This window comes from Pan paniscus, chromosome 11 (genome assembly GCF_029289425.2).
Source record: "Pan paniscus chromosome 11, NHGRI_mPanPan1-v2.0_pri, whole genome shotgun sequence".
Classification (NCBI taxonomy): domain Eukaryota; kingdom Metazoa; phylum Chordata; class Mammalia; order Primates; family Hominidae; genus Pan; species Pan paniscus.
The window spans coordinates 45,233,077-45,253,561 of record NC_073260.2 but is presented as its reverse complement, the minus strand read 5'-3'; the positions used below and the strand labels follow the sequence as shown (position 1 = coordinate 45,253,561).

General features: G+C 41.1%; 1 long non-coding RNA gene across 1 annotated transcript in view; it reads left to right on the top strand.

Annotated features, from left to right (window-relative positions):
• Positions 1-20,215, top strand: part of LOC134728574 (uncharacterized) — a 37,255-nt gene extending 17,040 nt beyond the window's left edge. Inside the window, exon 2 of the long non-coding RNA XR_010109122.1 lies at positions 17,281-20,215. This is a non-coding gene — a long non-coding RNA (uncharacterized LOC134728574). The remainder of the gene's footprint in view (positions 1-17,280) is intronic.
• Positions 20,216-20,485: the final 270 nt, after the last annotated feature.

Below are 20,485 nucleotides of genomic sequence, written 5' to 3'. Positions count from 1 at the left end.
CTGGCTAATTTTTTTCTATTTTAGAGACGGAGTCTTGCTATGTTGCCCAGGCTGGTCTTGAACTCCGGGGCTCAGACAGTCCTCCCACCTTGGGCTCCCAGAGTGCTGGGATTACTGCTGTGAGCCACTGCACCTGCCTGCATCATGCTTAGGTTTGAATGTGGTTGTGTGATGATCAGAGCTGCTGCAGCCATCTTGTGACCACGAAGGGTAGGTTAGGTCAATAATACCAACCAAGAGTTCTGACATTATTGAGCTGTTGAGTCAATGCCAGCATCTGCTCTCCTCTACACTTTGTATTATATGAGAAAAATGAACTACCTTATAGTGAATGGGGGTTATGAGACTTGCAGGGAAAAGCTCTCCTCACAGGATCCCACATAGGGAAGTCCAGGGAAAGCCCCTAAATGTGAGGGAAGAGGAAAGGTGCTAAGGGGCTATCAGGAAGAAGCCTATGGCTTAGATAAGGATGGTAGACAATGGATCTCTGACATCTGTAGCAGGACCCTGAACGTGAGCATGAACATGAAGTGGTAAGAGGCTGATGGCAAGACCACATTTCTGAAACTGGGATCTTACAAGTGGCAGGCAGCAAGGACCAAGCTCAAGACAGTATGGACCAAACAGTAAGGACACCCCTTCTTAGTGCTGACATGAGTTAAGCCCTTTGGAAATTTAGATCTTCTTGAATTTGATAAACTAACGCTCCTAAAAACTGCTTTAAATCGAGACAGTTCTCTTAAATGGATGAAATTTCAGTGTTCTGCCATTAGTAGACATGGGGGCTCAAGATACTCGGCAACAAAAATTTTTGTTACATTTTTGCTCTCTTGAATGGCAACTGCAAACTTTGAACCTCTGCAGTTACCCTAATGCAGAACTTATTATTTATAGACTTTTTGATGATTTACAATGAAATACTGATATAGAAACATGTTTAAAAGAAAACTGTATAGCTTATCTCACTTAAGTAACGTAGCCTAAGTTTCTTAAACCCAAGATCTCATTTTAGCTACCTAGGTATATTGTCCAGAGTACTGAATATGAGCACATTTCACATGACAGGCTCTTAAATGCAAGTGTGTGTGCGTGTATGTGTCTGTGGTGTCTGTGTGTGCGTGTGTGTGTAGTCCTTGCATTGCCTGGCATCTTGTTACAGTAATTCATGCACATAAGAACCATGTCCTTGCTTTGCCTTGCCTGGTAGAGAACTATGCAAAGCAAGAACAAGGCTCCAGTATGAACAAGTTTGCATTAGCATGGTATCATGAAATGTAAGAACTCCCTGTGTATGCTGTATGTACCCTTTCCTTCTTAAAATATGCCCAGCACCCTTCTATGTCTTTGTCTTCTCATTAGTCTTGGAAATACTGGTCATAGGTCCTCATGGGGAACTTCTCTAAGCTTTCAGGTTGTATCATCCAGCCCATTGGCAGCTACTTAGGAAGCTTTTTATACTATACCCTGAAGTGTGGTGTTTTAACTAGGTCTGAAAGCAGAGGAGTGACCCAGTAGAGGGTCACTGACCAAAATGAGAAATGAGGTGGTTGAGAAAATCTGAAAAGATGCACAAGGTTTCAGGTATAATACATTTGTCTAATATCTCCCAAGATTGCAAATAAGTTTCCCTAAGTAGTCTTATGATTATTTTATTATCTTGGGCACTTCAATATAGGGGAAAGAAGGGCAGAGTATGGTGAATGGCAGAGCACAAGATGCCTAAATAGTTGGGAAAAATAACCTGTGACTGGAAAACTGCATTAAAAATAATATCTGGCCGGGCGCGGTGGCTCACGCCTGTAATCCCAGCACTTTGGGAGGCTGAGGCAGACGGATCACGAGGTCAGGAGATCAAGACCATCCTGGCTAACATGGTGAAACCCCATCTCTACTAAAAATAGAAAACAAATTAGCCGGGCATGGTGATGGGTGCCTGTGGTCCCAGCTACTCGGGAGGCTAAGGCAGGAGAATGGCGTGAACCCGGGAGGCGGAGCTTGCAGTAAGCTGAGATCATACCACTGCACTCCAGCCTGGGTGACAGAGTGAGGCTTCATCTCAAAAAAATAATAATAATAATGATAATAATAATATCTTGTTGATACATCCTTCTTTTGTGATTGGGGGAAATGGTGACTTAATCCCTAAAGGAATCATGTAATATGTAGACCTTTGAATATGGCTTTTTTCATTTAGCCTGTTTTTAAGGTTCATTCTTGGTGTGATACATATATTTTTGAAATAGGTTCTCACTCTGTTTTCCAGGCTGGAGTGCAGCATTGTGATCTTGACTCACTGCAGTGTCAACCTCCTGAGCTCAACTGTTTCTTTATATTTCTGAGTAGTATTTTCTTGTATAGATATCAAATCTTCTTTATCTTCTTTTTTTTTTTTTTTTTTTTTTTTTTTTTAAGACAGAGTCTCGCTCTGCACACCCAGGCTGGAGTGCAGTGGTGCTATCTCGGCTCACTGTAAGCTCTGCCTCCCGAGTTCACGCCATTCTTCTGCCTCAGCCTCCCAAGTAGCTGGGACTACAGGCGCCCGCCACCACGCCCAGCTAATTTTTTGTATTTTTAGTAGAGGCAGGGTTTCACCATGTTAGCAAGGATGGTCTCGATCTCCTGACCTGGTGATACGCCCACCTCGGCCTCCCAAAGTGCTGGGATTACAGGCGTGAGCCACCGCACCTGGCCTTTTTTTTTTTTAATTTTAATTTTTTTTTTTTTTTTATGTTTTTGAGATGGAGTCTCGCTCTGTCTCCCAGACTGGAGTGCGGTGGCATGATTTTGGCTCACTGCAGCCTCCACTTTCCAGGTTCAAGCCATTCTCCTGCCTCAGCCTCTGGAATAGTTGGGACTACAGGCGCTTGCCACCACGCCTGGCTATTCTTATGTTTTTAGTAGAAATGGGGTTTCCACATGTTGGCCAGGCTGAGGTCAAACTCCTGACCTCAGGTGATCCACCTGCCTTGGCCTTTCAAAGTGCTGGGATTACAGGCGTGAGCCACCACACTGGCCTTGTTTATCCTTTCACCAGTTGGTGGGTATTTGGATTCTTTTTTTCTAGCTTTGGTTCTTATGATTAATGCTGCTACACAGCATTAATGTCCACAATTCTTTCTGTGGACATCTGTTTTCAGTTCTCTGGGAGAAATACCTAGGAGTGGAATTGCTGAGTTGCATGGTAAATTTAACCTTCTAGGAAACTGTCAGACCATCAAACTATTCAATTGTTTCAGCACCATTTGTTGAGAAGACTGTCTTTTTTTAGTCGAATTGGCCTGGCACCTTAATTGAAAATTAATTCACTATATATAGGTGGCCCTATTGCTTGACCTCTATTCTGTTTCATTAATCTATATATCTATCTTTATGCTAGTACCACACTGTTTTGATTACTGTGGCTTTATAAAGTTTTGAAATGAGTAGTATAAGTCCTCCAGTGTTGTTCTTTTTCAAAATTGTTTTTGCTACTCTAAGTTACATGCATTTCTATGTAAACTTTACAATCAGCCTGTAAGTTTCTTAAAAATCTTGGATTTTGACGGGGATAGCTAATTGATAACAATGCTGAGTTTTCCTGTCCACGAACCTGGAATGATCTCTCCATTTCTTTAGATCTATAATTTGAGCAGTGTTTTGGAGTTTTCAGTATATAAGTCTTACACTTCTTTTATTAAATTTATTCCTGTTACATTCTTTTTTTTTTTTTTTTTTTTTTTTTGAGACGGGGTCTTGTTCTTTTGCCCAGGCTGGAGTACAGTGGCTATTCACAGGTGTGATCATAGTGTACTATAACCTCGACTCCTGTGCTCAAGTGATCCTCCTGCCCCATCCTCCACATAGCAGGGACTACAAGTGTTTGCCACTGTGCGCAGCTCTTTATTGTTTTTGATAATATTGTGAACATACTGTTTTCTTAATTTGATATTCAGATTGTTCATTGCTAAATACAGTTGACATTCATATACTGATCTGTGTCTTGTCGCCTTATTGAACTCATTTATTAGTTCTGGTAGTATTTGGGGGGATTGTTTAGGGTTTACTACAATTTGGATCATGTCATCTGTGAATAAAGACAGTTTTACTATTTCTTATCAATCTGGATGCAATTTCTCTTCCTTCTCCTTAAAAAATTGCCTTATTCCATTAGTTAGAATCTTCATTACATTATTGAATAGAAGTGGTAAGAAGAGGTATCTTACTTTGTTTTATGCTGCTATAATAAAATACCACAGACTGGCTAATTTATGAAGGACAGAAATTTGTTTCTCGCAGTATTGAAGCCTGGGAAGTCCAAGATCAAAGCACCAGCATCTTGTGTGGGTCTTGCTGCATCCTCACATAGTGGAAGGTGGAAGGAGAAGAGAGAGCAAATCCACTCCCACAAACCCTTTTTATAGGGTCATTAATTCATTCATGATGGTGGAGCTCTCTCATGACTAAACACCTACTCTAGAATTGCTATTGGAATTTCTTTTTATATTTTCTATCTATGTATTGATATTCTCTATTTGTTTATATATTATATTCTTGGTTCTCTCTAGTTCTTTGTTCTTGGTTTCCTTCAGCTCTTTGAGCATATTTAGGACAGGTGATTTAAAGCCTTTTATATTAAGTCTGGGCTTCCTCAAGGATGGTTTCTATTAATTTCTTTACTCCTGTTGGCTAGCCATACTTTCCTGTTTCTTTGTATGCCATACAATTTTTTTTTATTAAAAATGGGATATTTGGGCTGGGTATGGTGGCTCACGCCTGCAATCCCAGCACATTGGGAGGCCAAGGCAGGCAGATCACTTGAGGTCAGGAGTTCAAGACCAGTCAGGCCAACATGGTGAAACCCGCCTCTACTAAAAATACAAAAATTAGCCAGGTGTGGTGGGGTGTGCCTGTAATCCCAGCTATATGGGAGGCTGAGGTAAAGAGAAAGTAGGCTTGAACCCGGGAGGCGGAGGTTGCAGCGAGCCAAGATCACACCATTGGACTCCAGCCTGGGCAACAGAGTGAGACTCCATCTCAAAAATATATAAATAAATAAAATAAAATAAAATAAAGGGGGATATTTGGAATATTATAATGTGAAAAGCTGATTCTCCCACCTCCCCAGTGTTTGCTGTTGTTGATTGTAGGTGTTTGCCATCATCCATTTGTTTAGTGACTTTTCCAAATTATATTTGAAAATACTATATTCCTTGTCTTGTGTGGTCACTGAAGTCTCTTCTCTTATTTTAGCAGTCAGTTATTTCACAGAGATGTGCCTTAATGGCTGGGGCCAAAAAGAAACCAAAACCAAAAAACTCTCCTAGTCTTTGCAGATTGGATCTGAGCTGAGGGATTCCTTCAATGCTTAGCCAGGCTATCTATGACTGTGACTTAGTCTTTACCTCCTACTTGCACAGAGTCCAAAAATCAGCCAAAGGTACAAGCCTAGGGTTCTATCATTCTTTTTTTATGAGCATGTTCCCAGCCTCATGCATGCATATTGCACTCTGGGTTCTCCAGTATACGCAGTAGCCCTTCAAAACCATTAATTCCCAAGAAACTTCTGCCTCAGCTTTCTTCTTTCCAGATGTTTGATTCTGTATACCACCCACCAGCTCCTGCCCCATCCACCACACCTTGATCCAGACAGCTATGTGTAGTATATGTCTGAATGCTTTTGACAGATGTCACCTGGAAAGCCACTCTAGCCTGAAGGGGTTGTAAAAGAGCTTATCCTATGCACCAGTCCCTTAGGGAATTGTCAGGTCAAAACTCAGAGCCAGGCCGGGCATGGTGGCTCACGCCTGTATTCCCAGCACTTTGGGAGGCCGAGGTGGGCGGATCACGAGGTCAGGAGATCAAGACCATCCTGGCTAACACGGTGAAACCCCATCTCTACTGAAAATACAAAAAAATTAGCCAGGTGTGGTGGCGGGTGCCTGTAGTCCCAGCTACTTGGGAGGCTAAGGCAGGAGAATGGCATGAACCCAGGAGGTGAAGGTTGCAGTGAGCTGAGATGGCACCACTGCACTCCAGCCTGGGCGACAGAGCAAGATACTGTCTCAAAAAATAAATAAATAAATAAATAAATAAATAAATAAATAACTCAGAGCCATAATTTTTGGGAAACATGGTTATTGGCATCAGAAAGCCACACTAGGAATGCAGATCCCTGTTCCCATTGCTATTGGTGACCTGGGAAATGGAATTGATAAGAAAGGAAGCAAAAAAATTTTTTTTCATTAAGCACTTCACTGGTTGCCGCCAGTTTTGTATTAGAATCCAGAGTTTGAAAAAGTTGATTCTGTCAGATTTTGCCAGCTTAATGGATGTTTCAGTGGAGGGACTGGACTGATTATTGGAACTCCCTACTCCATCATTTATGTGGCATCACCTAACTGCTTTTGCTTGCCTTAGAACTTCCAGCACAGATACGGAAAAAAATGGTGAGAGAAGACATCCTTGCCTTGTTCTTACATGGAAGACATTGAGTCTTTCACTGTTAAGTATGTTAGCTATAGTTATTTTTAAGAAAATCTTTATCAAGTTTAGGAAATTTCCCACTATTCCTAGTTTTTTGAGAGTTCTTATGAATGCTATGAATTTTGTCAAATGATTTTCTGTATTTATTAGTATAGTCATGATCATATGATTTTTAAAATATATATTTTGAAATTTCTCTTCTTTTTTGTCTTTTATCTTTGTTTTTATGTTATTCCAATGAATTTTTAAAATTTCAATAGCTTTGGGGGTACAAATGGTTTTTGGTTGCATAGGTGAATTATATAGTGGTAAAGAAAGTCTGAGATTTTAGTGCACTTATCACCTGAGTAGTGTACGTTGTACCCAATATGTAGATTGTTATTTCTCACCCTCCACTCCCCTCCTGCTTCTCATTTTCCATAGTCCATTATATCACTCTGTATGCCTTTATGTACCCACTTATACGTTGTCACTTATAAGCTTAGTTCTCACTTATAAGTGACAACATATGATATTTTGTTTTTCATTCCTGAGTTACTTCACTTAAAATAATGGCCACCAGCTCCATCCATGTTGTTGCAAAAGACATTAATTTGTTCTTCTTTGTGGCTGAGTAGTATTCCATGGTATACATATACCACATTTTCTTTATCCGCTTATTGGTCGATGGGCACTTAAGTTGGTTCCATATCTTTGCAACTGTGAATTGTGCTGCAATAAACATACCTGTGCAGGTGTCCTTTTGATATAATTACTTCTTTTCCTTTGAGTAGATACCCAGTAGTGAGATTGCTGGATCAAATGGTAGATCTACTCTTAATTTTTTTGGAAATCTTCAAACTTTTCCATAGAGATGGTACTAATTTACATTCCCACCAGCAGTGTATGAAAGTGTTCCCTTTTCACCACATCCACACCAACATATATTGTTGTTTAGCTTTTTAAATAGCCGTTATTGCAGGAGTAGGGTGGCTTTACTTTGCATTTCCCTGATGATTAGTGATGTTGAGCATCTTTACATACATTTTTTGGCCATTTGTATATCTTCTGTTGAGAAATGTCTGTTCATGTCATTTGCCCACTTTTTGATGGGATGATTTGTAGGGGTTTTTTTCCTGCTGATTTGCTTGAGTTTTTTGTAGATTCTGGATATTAGGCCATTGTCAAATGTATGCTTTACAAATATTTTCTCCCATTCTCTGGGTCGTCTGTTTACTCTGATGATTATTTCTTTTGCTGCACAGAAGTTTTTTAGTTTAATTAGATTCCATTTATTTATTTTTGTTCTGTTACATTTGCTTTGGGGGTCTTAGTCATGAATTACTTGCCTAGGCCAATATCCAAAAGAGTTTTTCCTAGGTTATCTTCCAGAATTTGCATGGTTTTGGGTCTTAGATTTAAGTCTTCCATCCATCTTGAGTTGATTTTTGTGTAAGGTTAGAAATGGGGATCCAGTTTCATTCTTCTACATGTGGCTAGCCAGTTTCCCAGCACCATGTATTAAATAGGGTGTCCATTTGCCAATTTATGTTTTTGTATGTTTTGTCAAGGATCAGTTGGCTCTATGTATTTGGCTTTACCTCTGGGTTCTCTACTCAGTTCCATTGGTCTACATGCCTACTGTTATACCAGAACTATGCTGTTTTGGTACTGTATTAGTCTGTTTTTGCACTGCTGTAAAGAAATACCCGAGACCGGGTAATTTATAAAGAAAAGAGGTTTAATTGGCTCATGGTTCTATAGGCTGTACAGGAAGCATAGCGGCTTCTGCTTCTTGGGAGGCCTCAGGAAACTTACAATCATGGTGAAAGGCAAAAGGGAAGTAGGCACATCTTACGTGGCCAGAGAAGGAGTGAGAGAGAGAGGTGGGAGGTGCTACACTTTTTTTTTTTTTTGGAGACGGAGTTTCACTCTTTTTGCCCAGGCTGGAGTGCAATGGCACCATCTTAGCTTACTGCAACCTCCGCCTCCCAAGTTCAAGCGATTCTCCTGCCTCAGCCTCCCAAGTAGCTGCGATTACAGGCGCCCACCACCATGCACAGCTAATTTTTTTGTATCTTTAGTAGAGATGGAGTTTCACCATGTTGGCCAGGCTGGTCTCAAACTCCTGACCTCAGGTGATCCACCCACTTCGGCCTCTCAAAGTGCTGGGATTTTCACATGGGGCATGAGACACCACGCCCAGCCGGCACTACACGCTTTAAAAACAACCAGATCTTGTGATAACTTACTCACTGTCATGAGAACAGCACCGAAGGGATGGTGCTAAACCATTCATGAGGACTCCACCCCCATGATCCAGTCACTTCCCACCAGGCCCCACCTCCAACACTGGGGATTACAATTTGACATGAAATTTGGTGGGGAGACAGATCCAAACCACATCAGTAACTATAGCCTTGTAGTATAATTTGAAGTCTGGTAATGTGATGCCTCCAGATTTGTTCTTTTTCTTAGGATTGCTTTGGTTATCAGGCTCTTTTTTGGTTCCATATGAATTATAGGATGTTTTCTTTAATTCTGTGAAAAATAATGTTTGCATTTTGATAGGAATTGCATTGAATCTGTAGATTGCTTTGGGCAGTATGGTCATTTTCACAATATTGATTCTTCCAATCCATAAGCATGGGATGTGTTTACATTTGTTTGTGTCATCTATGATTTCTTTCGGCAGGGTTTTGTAGCTCTCCTTGTATAGCTCTTTCACCTCCTTGGTTAAGTATATTCCTAGGTTGGTTTTTTGTTTATTTGTTTGTTTGTTTTGCAGCTGTTATAAAAGGGATTGAGCTCCTAATTGGATTCTCAGCTTGGTCGTTGTTGATGTGTAGCAGTGCTACTGATTTGTGTACATTGATTTTGTAATCTGAGACTTGACTGATTTTTTTTTTTTTTTTTTGAGATGGAGTCTTGCTCTGGAGTGCAGTGGCCCAGACTTGGCTCACTGCAACCTCCGCCTCTGAAGTTCAAACGATTCTCCTGTCTCAGCCTCCTGAGTAGCTGGGACTACAGCCACCCACCACCATGCCTGGCTAATTTTTGTATTTTTAGTACAGACAGTTTCACCATGTTGGTCAGACTGGTGTCGAACTCCTGAACTCAGGTGATCCACCTGCCTTAGCCTCCCAAAGTGCTGGGATTACAGGCGTGAGCCACTGCGCCCAGCCAACTGAATTTGTTTATCAAATCTATGCGTCTTTTTGAGGAGTCTTTAGGGTTTTCTAGTTATATGATGATATCATCTGCAAACAGCTATAGTTTGACTTCCTCTTTTCCAATTTGGATGCCCTTTATTTCTTTCTCTTGCCTGATTGCTCTGGCTATGACTTCCAGTACTATATTGAATAGAACTGGTGAAAGTAAACATCCTTGTCTTGTTCCAATTCTCAGGGGGGAATGCTTTCACTTTTTCCACATTGAGCATGATGTTAGCTGTAGCTTTGTCATATATGGCTTTTGTTATTTTGAGATAAGTCCCTTCTATGCCTAGTTTGTTGAGTGTTTTTATCATAAAGAAATGCTGGATTTTATTGAATCCTTTTTCTGCAACTATTGAAATGATCATATAGTTTTTGTTTTAAATTCTGTTTATGTGATATATCACATTTATTGACATGAGTATGTTAAACCATCCCTGCATTCCTCGGATGAAGTCCACTTGATCATGGTGTATTATATTTTTGATATGCTGTTGGATTTTCTTAGCTAGTATTTTGTTGATGATTTTTGCCTCCATGTTCATTAGGGATATTGGTCTGTCATTTTCTTTTTTTGTATGTCCTTTCCTGGTTTGGCTATCAGGGATATACCGGTTTCATAGAATGAGTTAGGGAGGATTACCTCTTTCTCAGTCATTTGGAATAGTTTCAGTAGGATTGGCACCAGTTCTTCTTTGAATGTCTGATAGAATTTATCCATTAATCCATCTGGTCCTGGGCTTTTCTTGTTGGCAATCTTTTTTGAAATTACTAATTCAGTCTCACTGCTTGTTATTGGTCTGTTCAGGGCTTCTGTTTCTTCCTGATTTAATCTAGGAGGGTTGTATGTTTCCAGAAATTTATCCATTTCCTTTAGCTTTTCTGTTTATCTCCATAGAGGGGTTCATAGTAGACTTGAATGATTTTTTTCTATTGCTATGGTGTTCATTGTAATGTCTCCAGTTTCATTTCTAATTGAGTGTATTTGAGTCTTCTTTTCTTGGTCAGTCTGGCTAATGGTCTATCAATTTTGTTTATCTTTTCAAAGAACCAGCTTTTTTGTTTCATTGATATTTTGTATTTTTTTAAATTTAATTTTCATTTGGTTCTGTTCAGATCTTTGTTACTTCCTTTCTTTTGCTAGATTTGGATTTAGTTCTTGTTTCTCTAGTTCCTTGAGGTATGATGTTAGGTTGTCAATTTGTGATCTTTTAGACTTCTTGATATAGGCATTTAGTGCTACAAACTTTCCCTTAGCACTGCTTTTGTCCTATCCCAGAGGTAATGATAACTTGTGTCACTATTATCCTTCATTTCAAGGAATTTTTAAATTTCCTTTATTTTTTCTTTTTGAGACAGAATCTCTCTCTGTCGCCCAGGTTGGAGTGCAGTGGCGTGATCTTGGCTCACTGCAACCTCTGCCTCCCAGGTTCAAGCGATTCACCAGCCTCTGCCTCCTGAGTAGCTGGGACTACAGGCGTGTGCCAGAATGCCTGGCTAATTTTTGTATTTTTAGTAGAGATGGGGTTTTGCCATGTTGGCCAGGCTGGTCTCTAACTCCTGACCTCAGGTGATCTGCCCACCTTGGCCTCCCAAAGTGGTGGGATTACAGGCATGAGCCACTACACCCAGCCTAAACTTTCCATCTTGATTTCATTATTAACCCAAAAATCATTCAAGAGCAGACTGTTTAATTTCTGTGTATTTGTATAGTTTTGAGGGTCCCTTTTGTAGTTGATTTCTAGTTTTTTTCCACTGTGGTCTTAGAAGATATTTGATATGATTTTGATATTTGTAAATTTATTGAGACTTGTTTTGTGGCCTCTCATATGGTCTGTCTTGGAGAATGTTTCATATGCTGAAGGGAAGAATTTGTATTCTGCAGTTCTTGGGAAGAATGTTCTGTAAGTATCTATTAGGTCCATTTATTCTAGAGTATAGTTTAAGTCCATTGTTTCTTTGTTGACTTTCTGTCTTGATCTGTCTAGTGCTGTCAGTGGAGTGGTTGAAGTCTCCCACTACTCTTGTGTTGCTATTTTATTTCTTAGGTCTAGTAGTAAATGTTTTACGAATCTGAGAATTCCAGTGTTAGGTGCATATAAATTTAGGATTGTAAAATCTTCTTGTTGAATTGATCCTTTTATCATTATATAATGACCTTCTGTGTCTTTTTTTTTTTAAACTGTTGTTGCTTTAAAGTCTGTTTTATCTGATATAAGAATAGCTACTACTGACTGGGTGCAGCAGTTCACACCTGTAATCCTAGCACTTTGGGAGGCCAAGGCGGGTAGATCACCTGAGATCAGGAGTTCCAGACCAGCCAGGCCAAATGGTGAAACCCTGTCTCTAGTAAAAATACAAAATTGGCCCAGTGTGGTGGCTCATGCCTGTAATCCCAGCTACTGGAGAGGCTGATGCAGGAGAATTGCTTGACCCAGGAGGCGGAGGTTGCAGTGAGCTGAGATCGTGCCATTGCACTCCAGCCTGGGCCACAAGAGTGAAACCCTGGCTCAAAAAACAAAAAAACAAAAAAAGAATAGCTACTGCTGCTCACTTTTGGTTTCTATTTGCATGGAATATCTTTTCTACCCCTTTACCTTGAGTTTATATGAATCCTTACATGTTAGGTGAGTCTCTTGAAGACTGCACATATTTGGTTTGTGATTTTTTTAAGCCATTCTGTCAATCTGTATCTTTTAAGTGGAGCATTTAGGCCATTTACATTCAATGTGAATATTGAGATGTGAGGTATTGTTCCAGTCATCATGTTCATTGTTACCTAGATACTTGTTTTCTTCATGTTGTTATTGTTTTATGGGCCCTGTGTGTTTTATGCTTTCAAGAGGTTCTCTTCTGGTGCATATCAACCTTTTATTTTAGGATTTAGAACTCATTTTAGCATTTCTTGTAGGGCTGGTCTGGTAGTGACAAATTCCATCAGCATTTGTTTGTCTGAAAATGACTTTATTCATGTATGAAACTTAGTTTTGCTGGATACAAAATTCTTAGCTGACAGTTATTGTTTAAGGAGGCTAAAGGTAGGACCCCAATCCCTTTTGGATTGTAAAGTTTCTGGTGAGAAGCCTGCAGTTAGTCTGATAGGTTTTCCTTTATAGGTTACCCGGTGCATTTGTCTCACTGCTCTCAGAATTCTTTCTGTCATGTTGACTTTAGATAGACTGATTATTATATATGCCTTGGTGAAGTCCTTTTTGTGATGAATCTCCCAGGAATTTTTTGAGCTTCTTTTATTTGGATATCTATATCTCTAGCAAGGCCAGAGAAGTTTTCCTCAATTATTCCCTCGAATAAAATTTCCAAACTGTTTGCTGTCTTCTCTCTCAGCAACACCAGTTATTCTTAGGTTTGGCCATTTTACATGATCCCATATTTCTTGGAGACTTTATTCACTTCTTTTGATTTTTTTCTTTATTTTTGTCTGATTATTAATTTGAAAACTATATCTTTGAGCTCTGAAACTATTTATTCTACTTGTTCTAGTCTATTGTTAAAACTTTTCCATGCATATTGTACTTCCCTAAATGTGTCTTTCATTTCCAGAAGTTCTGATTGGCTTTTCTTTAAAATATCTATTTCTTTATAAAATTTTTTATTCATATCCTGAAGTTTTAAAAAATTTCTTTATATTGGCTTTCACCTTTCTCTGGTATCTTCTTGAGTAACTTAATAATCAATCTTTTTAATTCTTTGTCTGGCATTTCAGAGATTTCATCTTGGTTTGGATCCATTGCTGGAGAGCTAGTGTGATCTTTTGGGGGTGTAATAGGATCCTGTTTTTTTCATATTACCAGAATTATTTTTCTGTTTTTTTTCTCTCTCTCATTTGGGTAGACTATACCTTCTAATTAGTCTTGAATTTATTTTTTATTCAATTGTTTTTTTTTTATTTATCTTTTCTCCCTTAAGGATGTGACTTTATTGTAGCCTATTTCGACTCTTGGTGCTTTCAGAGGTGAAGACTATTAATTCCTTGGTTATAGAAAGTCTTTGTTTGATGGCTTTCTCAGATAATGGTTGTAGTAGCATTGTGCTCACTGTCTCCAATGGGGTTGGAATTGCAGAGGTCTCTTGAAGCTTACCTTGTTCTCCTGTGTTGTGCACTTATATTTGTTTATTTTCCCTGTATTTTATTTACTGGGTTGAATATTTTAGGCTTCAGGCCAGTAGGGGAGACATCTCTGGTAGAAACTGGTTGTGGTTATTGTAGTAGGTAAATGCAGTACCCAATGGCAGGCTGAAGTCCCAATCTTGACATAGGTGATAGGTGGAGCTCTCAGTGAAACACACTGAGGTCTTATCAGGGGGTAGATTGGGAGCCACATCAGCTCCCCCGCAAGGCGCAGGGAAGCAGTCCACCTCCCAGACACACTCCTGACTCAGTGTTCCAGCTATGCAGATCAGACAGGCACCTCATTTTGTCTGCAGGAACGTTGATGTTCCAAGTTGAGAGGAATCGTGAGTCTACCTCTCATCCAAGTCTGAACATAGAAGGTGCTCTCTACTGTGGGGATGCAGTTACCCTGAAGTTTTCCAGCAAGGCTCTCTATGGTGTACCCACACATGCTCCCACTGGAAAAGCCCCAGTTGTTTCTGCAGTGGTGGACAAGGGGAAAAAGAAGTCCCCTTCTCCAAGACCCTTCATGAGCACCAGGGTTACCTGTGTGTTGGGGTAGAGCTTCAGACTTTCCCTGCTGAGCTCAGTATTGTAACTGTGCCTCTGCTGAAAGAGACTTTCCATCAGCAGAAAGATCCAGGACTCAAGGCCTGCATCTGGATTTTTTTGTTCCATGGGGTGTTCCCTTGATGTGGTGCACACCCAATTCCCCTAGGAAGTTTTCCCCTAGGAGTAGGATTCCCTAAGAAACAGACCACTGTGAATGCTGCTGCTCTGCTGCGTCTAGCCACCTAGTGGAGCTGCCACACTCCAGGCTGGTGCTGGGGAGTGTCTGCAAGAGATCCAGTGATGTGACCAGTCCTTAATTCTCCCAGCAGCAAGTACCAACACCCCTTCTGATGCGGGTCGCAGGGGAGTGATGTAGACTCTGTGAGATTCCTTGGTTGTAAATAGCCTTCATGTATTGGCTGTCTCAAATGCTGCTTGTAGTAGCAATGAACCTGTCATGTGGACAGGTCAGGACCTCCTGGTTAGCCAGGGTGGTGCAGGTGATGGTGATAGCTGAGGTCATGCACAAGTTTTCTCTTTCCTGGGCACAGTGTTATTCTACCCAACGATGCTATAATGTATCAGTTGGCCTCCAGCCAGGAGGTGGTACTTGCAATAGAGCACCAGCTACAGTAGAAGTGGTGGGATTAACTGCTTTGCTTTATGTTAATTGCCTTATGTTACCCCAGAGAGGTACTCTGGATTCTCAGGCAATGGCCATAGGGCTCCCAAAAGTTGCTGTCCCTTGTAGTAAACTACCAGGGCTGGTGTAGGGGCAAAGCCAGGTAGGGGCTGGGTTAGGCAGGTCCATGCTTTGGCTCTCCATGTGCAGGGCAAGCAGAGGCTCCTGAGGGGTTTAGGGGGCATTTCTCTGGCCACTGGGGTAATGTTTCAGGAAGGAACATAGCTGCCTCTGCCACATAAAAGAGTTCACAAGCCTCACCCAGCTCTCATGCACTTGGCAAGGCAGGTCTCTCACCTGTAGTGTTCACTAGCAGCCACTAGCTAAATTCCAGGCCGTGTAAGCTCAGAACTCAAAACTGCCCTAGGCCATAAGCCTTCCCTGTGGAGACAGGAACCAGTGTTCAGGCCATGCCCCCTCCCAATCTACCTGCAAAGCAAGAGTGCCCGGTTCCTGTGCCTGTGGCTGCAGCACACTTCTTACTCACCCACTGGTTCTGGTCAAGGGAGTTCATCCCCACTCAAGATTATATGAATTTCAGTTGGGAGCTTCTTTCAACCTGCAACCTCTGCCTGAGCTAGTTGACTTCCATGAGGCCCTCTGTGACGTAGAATCAGGAGTGGCTTCCCTCGGTCTGTGCTGGAGACTAGGAATGCATGCAAGGCTCTGCTTGCTGCTGCTCCTACTTTTATATTACCCCACCACTCCCTATATTAGTTCCAGTGCTGGGTATGGTTAAGGCCTTCCCCTGTGGGCTGAATTGCCAGGTTACCTGGTGGGGATGTATATCCTGGAGGCAGTCTCTCCCCCGTCACACTCTGAGGACTTACAATTTTTCACCTGGCTCACAGTGGGTGTAGGCTGCAGCCTGCTGCTTCTTTCAAAGGGTCTATGGTTTCTGTTTTTCTGTTCAGTTCCTGCATTGCTTCTTAGAAAAAAGTTCACAGTATGAATTTCTACTCACCATTTTGTCTTTCCAAGTGGGAGAGTCATGCTGACACTGTTTCCAATCCACCATCTTGGGAAGAAAAACAAAACAAAATGTGATTTTTCTTAGCCTATCCACATGGTAGTTTAGATTGATTGATTTTCAAATATTGAAACAGCCATGCATGCCTGTAATAAACCCTACTTGTAATCATTTATTACTTTATTTAAATGTTATCTCTTTTCTTTGAAATATATTTAAAATAGTCTTTGCTAAATCTATTGTTTGGGATTACTCAAAGATGATTTCTGTTGACTTGTTTCCTAAGTAAAGAACACACTGCTGGCCAGGTGCAGTGGCTCATGCCTATAATCCCAGCACTTTGGGAGGCTGAGGCGGGTGGATCATGAGGTCAAGAGATAGAGACCATCCTGGCCAACATGGTGAAACCCTATCTCTACTAAAAATACAAAAATTAGCCGGGCGCCAGCACGCCTGTACTCCCAGCTACTCAGGAGACTGAGGCAGGAGAATTGCTTGAATCCAGGAGGTGGAGGTTGCAGTGAGCCGAGATTGCACCACTGCACTCCAGCCTGGCAACAGAGTGAGACTCTGTCTCAAAAACAAAAAAAAAAACAAAAAAAAACTGGCATTGTACACATTATGTTATAGGAATGCTACATTGTGATTTGCCCCAAAGGGGGTTGCTGTTTGTATGATACACTTGTCTGGACTAATTCTGTGGAATTTGTCTCCACTACAATGTGAGGCTGCTAATGTCTGCGCTCACATTTTTTAAAGAGAGGCTTTCTAGAATTACTCTTGTTTCAGCATATTTTGTCAGCCAAAGATTAGTCAGAGGTTTGGTTCAAACATCTCAAGCCAGTTAGGTCCCCACTCTTTGCTGATCGATCTGTGTATGGTTTGGAGAATGTATTTGCTGTGGTTTGAATATTTGTCTCCTTCAAAACTTGTGTTGAAATATAGTCCTCAATGTAGCAATATTAAGAGGTGGGGCCTTTAAGAGGTGATTGGATTATGAGGGCTTTGTCCTCATGAATGGATTAATCCATTCATAGATTAATGGATTAGTGGGTAAATGGATTAATGGGTTATTTTGGGAGGGGAACTGGTGACTGTATAAGAAGAGGAAAAAAGACCTGTGCAAGCATGTTAGCATGCTCATTCTCCTCCCCATGTGATACCCCATGTTGCCTTGGAACTCTACAGAAAGTCCCTCTGTTAGTCCATTTTGGGGTTGCTATGAAGGAATACTTGAAGGTGGGTAATTTATAAAGAAAAAAGATTTATTTGGTTCATGGTTCTGCAGGATGTACATGAAGCATGGCACCAACAGCTGCTCCTGTGAGGCCTCAAGAAGCTTACAATCGTGGCAGAAGCTGAAGGGGGAGCCAGCGTGTGGCATGGGAAGGGAAGGAGCAAGAGAGAGAGGGAGGAGCTGCCAGTCTCTTTTGAACAACCAGATCTCACGTGAACTCACAGATTGAAATTCACTCATTACTGTGAGGACACACCAAGCCATTTATGAGGGATGCACCCCTATGACCCAAACACCTCCTACTAGGCCCACCTCCAACATCAGAGGTCACATGAAACGAGATTTATAGGGGACAAAACAGTCAAACCATATCAGTCCCACCAGCAAGAAGGCTCTCACTGGATGTGGTCCCTTGATCTTGGACTTCTCAGCCTCTGTAACTGTAAAAAATAAATTTTGTTTCTTATAAATTATCCGGTTTCGGGTATTTTGTTATAAGTAAAAGATGGACTAAGAAAGCATTCAAAGTTTAGGCTTTCAAATCTTCCCTAGCTCTTATTTCTTTTGAGCCCTTTCAGGCCTTTTCTACATGTGTGCACAGTCTTGCAGTCATCCAGGAATGTGTGAATAGCTCTAGTTCTCTCCGGCCTCTTCTACACGTGTATGCAGCTTTCCAATAAGTTTGGGACGTATGGAGAGCCTATCAAGGTTCTCTATGTCTATCTCATTTTTAACATCTCCTTGTTAAATTTCTGGCTAGTCTGCTTGTGCCTTGCTTTCCCCCAACCAGGACTGCAACCCCAGGGTAGCTGAGTCATTGGCCTTTCGTATTTGTTTGCTACCTAGATTGCTACTGTTTTTGACAGTGTTGCTGGGTATACCGCTTTTTGCACTCTGCTTCAAGTAAAGTGAGTTCAGTTCCCCCTGGCAGGAGACTGTAGAAATAATTGCCCCAGAGAAAGACATTCAAATACTGACGTTTAAGAGAACCCTAACTAAAAAGCTGGCACATTGCCTGATTACGGGACAAGCAACAGTTCTGAAAGTGTGGTCCATGGACCTCCCAGGGATCCTTAAGATTCTTTTGGGGATCCAAAATATTAAAATTATTTTTATAATATTTCATATCTTATTTACTTTTTTCAGTGTGTTAATTTTTGCACAGATGCTCCAAAAACAATGATAGGTAACACTGCTGGCCCATTTAGCATGAATCAAAGCAGTAGTACAAAACTATACTAGTAGTCACTTTTTTCTTCACTGCCATACAAAGAATCATTCAAAAGCCACTTTGGTCCAGGTGCAGTGGCTCATGCTTGTAATCACAGCACTTTGAGAGGCCGAGGCAGGCAGGTCACTTGAGGTCAGGAGTTTGAGACCAGCCTGGCCAACATGGTGAAACCCCGTCTCTCTTAAAAATATAAAAAATAGCCAGGTGAGGTGGCCAAGATGCCGCCATTGCACTACAGCCTTGGTGACAGAGCAAGACTCTGTCTAAAAAATAAAAATAAAAAGCCACTTTGGCCAGACACAGTGGTTCACATCTGTAATCCCAGTACTTTGGGAATCCTTGGCAGGTGGATCACTTGAGGACAGGAGTTCAAGACCAGCCTGGGCAACATGGTGAAACCCCATCTCTACTAAAAATACAAAAAAATTATCCGGGTGTGGTGGTGCATGCTTGCAGTCTCAGCTACTTGGGAAGCTGGGGTAAGAGAATCACGTGAACCCAGGTGGTGGAGGTTGCAGCAAGCTGAGATCGTGCCACTGCACTCCAGCCTGGGTGACAGAGTGAGACTCTGTCTCAGAAAAACAAACAAACAAAAAAAAAAAAAATGGACGGGCACAGTGGCTCACACCTGTAATCCTAGCACTTTGGGAAGCCAAGGTGGGTGGATCACTTGAAGCCAGGAGTTTGAGACTAGCCTGGCCAACGTGAAACCCCATCTCTACTAAAAATACAAAAATTAGCCAGGTGTGGTGGCAGGCACCTGTAATCCCAGCTACTTGGAAGCCTGAGGCAGGAGAATAGCTTGAACCCAGGTGGCAGAGATTGCAGTGAGCTGAAATCACGCCACAGCACAGTGAGACTCTATCTCAAAAAACAAAAACAAAATCAAAACAACGCCACTTTTACTTAAGAATGTCCTTGCTGAAGTAGTAAATTTATTAATTAAAAAAATTCTCCACCCTTACATACAAGAGTTTTTAATATTTTGTATGACAAAATGGGAAGCATGCATAAAGCATTTGAGCAATTATTTGAGTTTGTGAGCTTTGGTAACTGATTTTTTTTTTTAATGTCTTCCCTCATCATCCAGGCTAGAGTGCAGTGGCATGATGATGGCTCAATACAACCTTGACCTCCTGGGCTCAAGTGATCCTGCCACCTCAGCCTTCCAAGTAACTGGAACTATAGGAGTGTGCCATCATGACTGGTTAATTTTTTTTTTTTTTTTGTAGAGACAGTGTCTCACTATGTTGCCCAGAACTCCTGGGCTTAAGCAATCCTCCTGCCTTGGCCCCCAAAATGCTCAGATTACAGGCATGAGACATGGTGCCCCACCTGATATTTTTTTTATATGTAGGAAAACCATTTTTCTTTGAATTACTGATAGACAAAAATATGAATATTCAGACTTGGATATCTGGCAGGTGTTTTCTCGAAAATTAATAAAATGAGCCTGTCATTCTGATAGCATTTGTTGCCAATGATAAAATTTGAGCTTTCAAGCAAAATTTAGTATTTTGGAAATTTGTATCTGCTTCTCAATATTTAAAGATGTTGCTGATAAGATCAATGATAATGATATTTTTGATATTATATAAAGAATTGTGCTATAATCCCAGCTACTTGGGAGGCTGAGGCAAGAGAATCACTTGAACCCAGGAGGTGGAGGTTGCGGTGAGCCGAGATTGCACCACTGCACTTCAGTCTGGGCAACAATGTGAGACTCTGTCTCAACCAAAAAAAAAAAAAAAAGAATTGTGTTAACATTGGAAAGCCCTGCATATTTTAGTGAACCAGTATTTTCCAAATGACCACTGCATGGTGTAACAAAATCATGTATGGGCCCATCTGATAGGGGTTTAACATTTAAAATGTATAAAGTACTCAACTCAATAGCAAGAAAGAAACCCACTTAAAAAATAAGCAAAGGACCTAAAAGGACATTTCTCAAAAGAAGATATACAAATGGCCAACAGGTACATGAAAAAATGTTCAGCATCACTTATCACTGGGGGGAAATGCAAA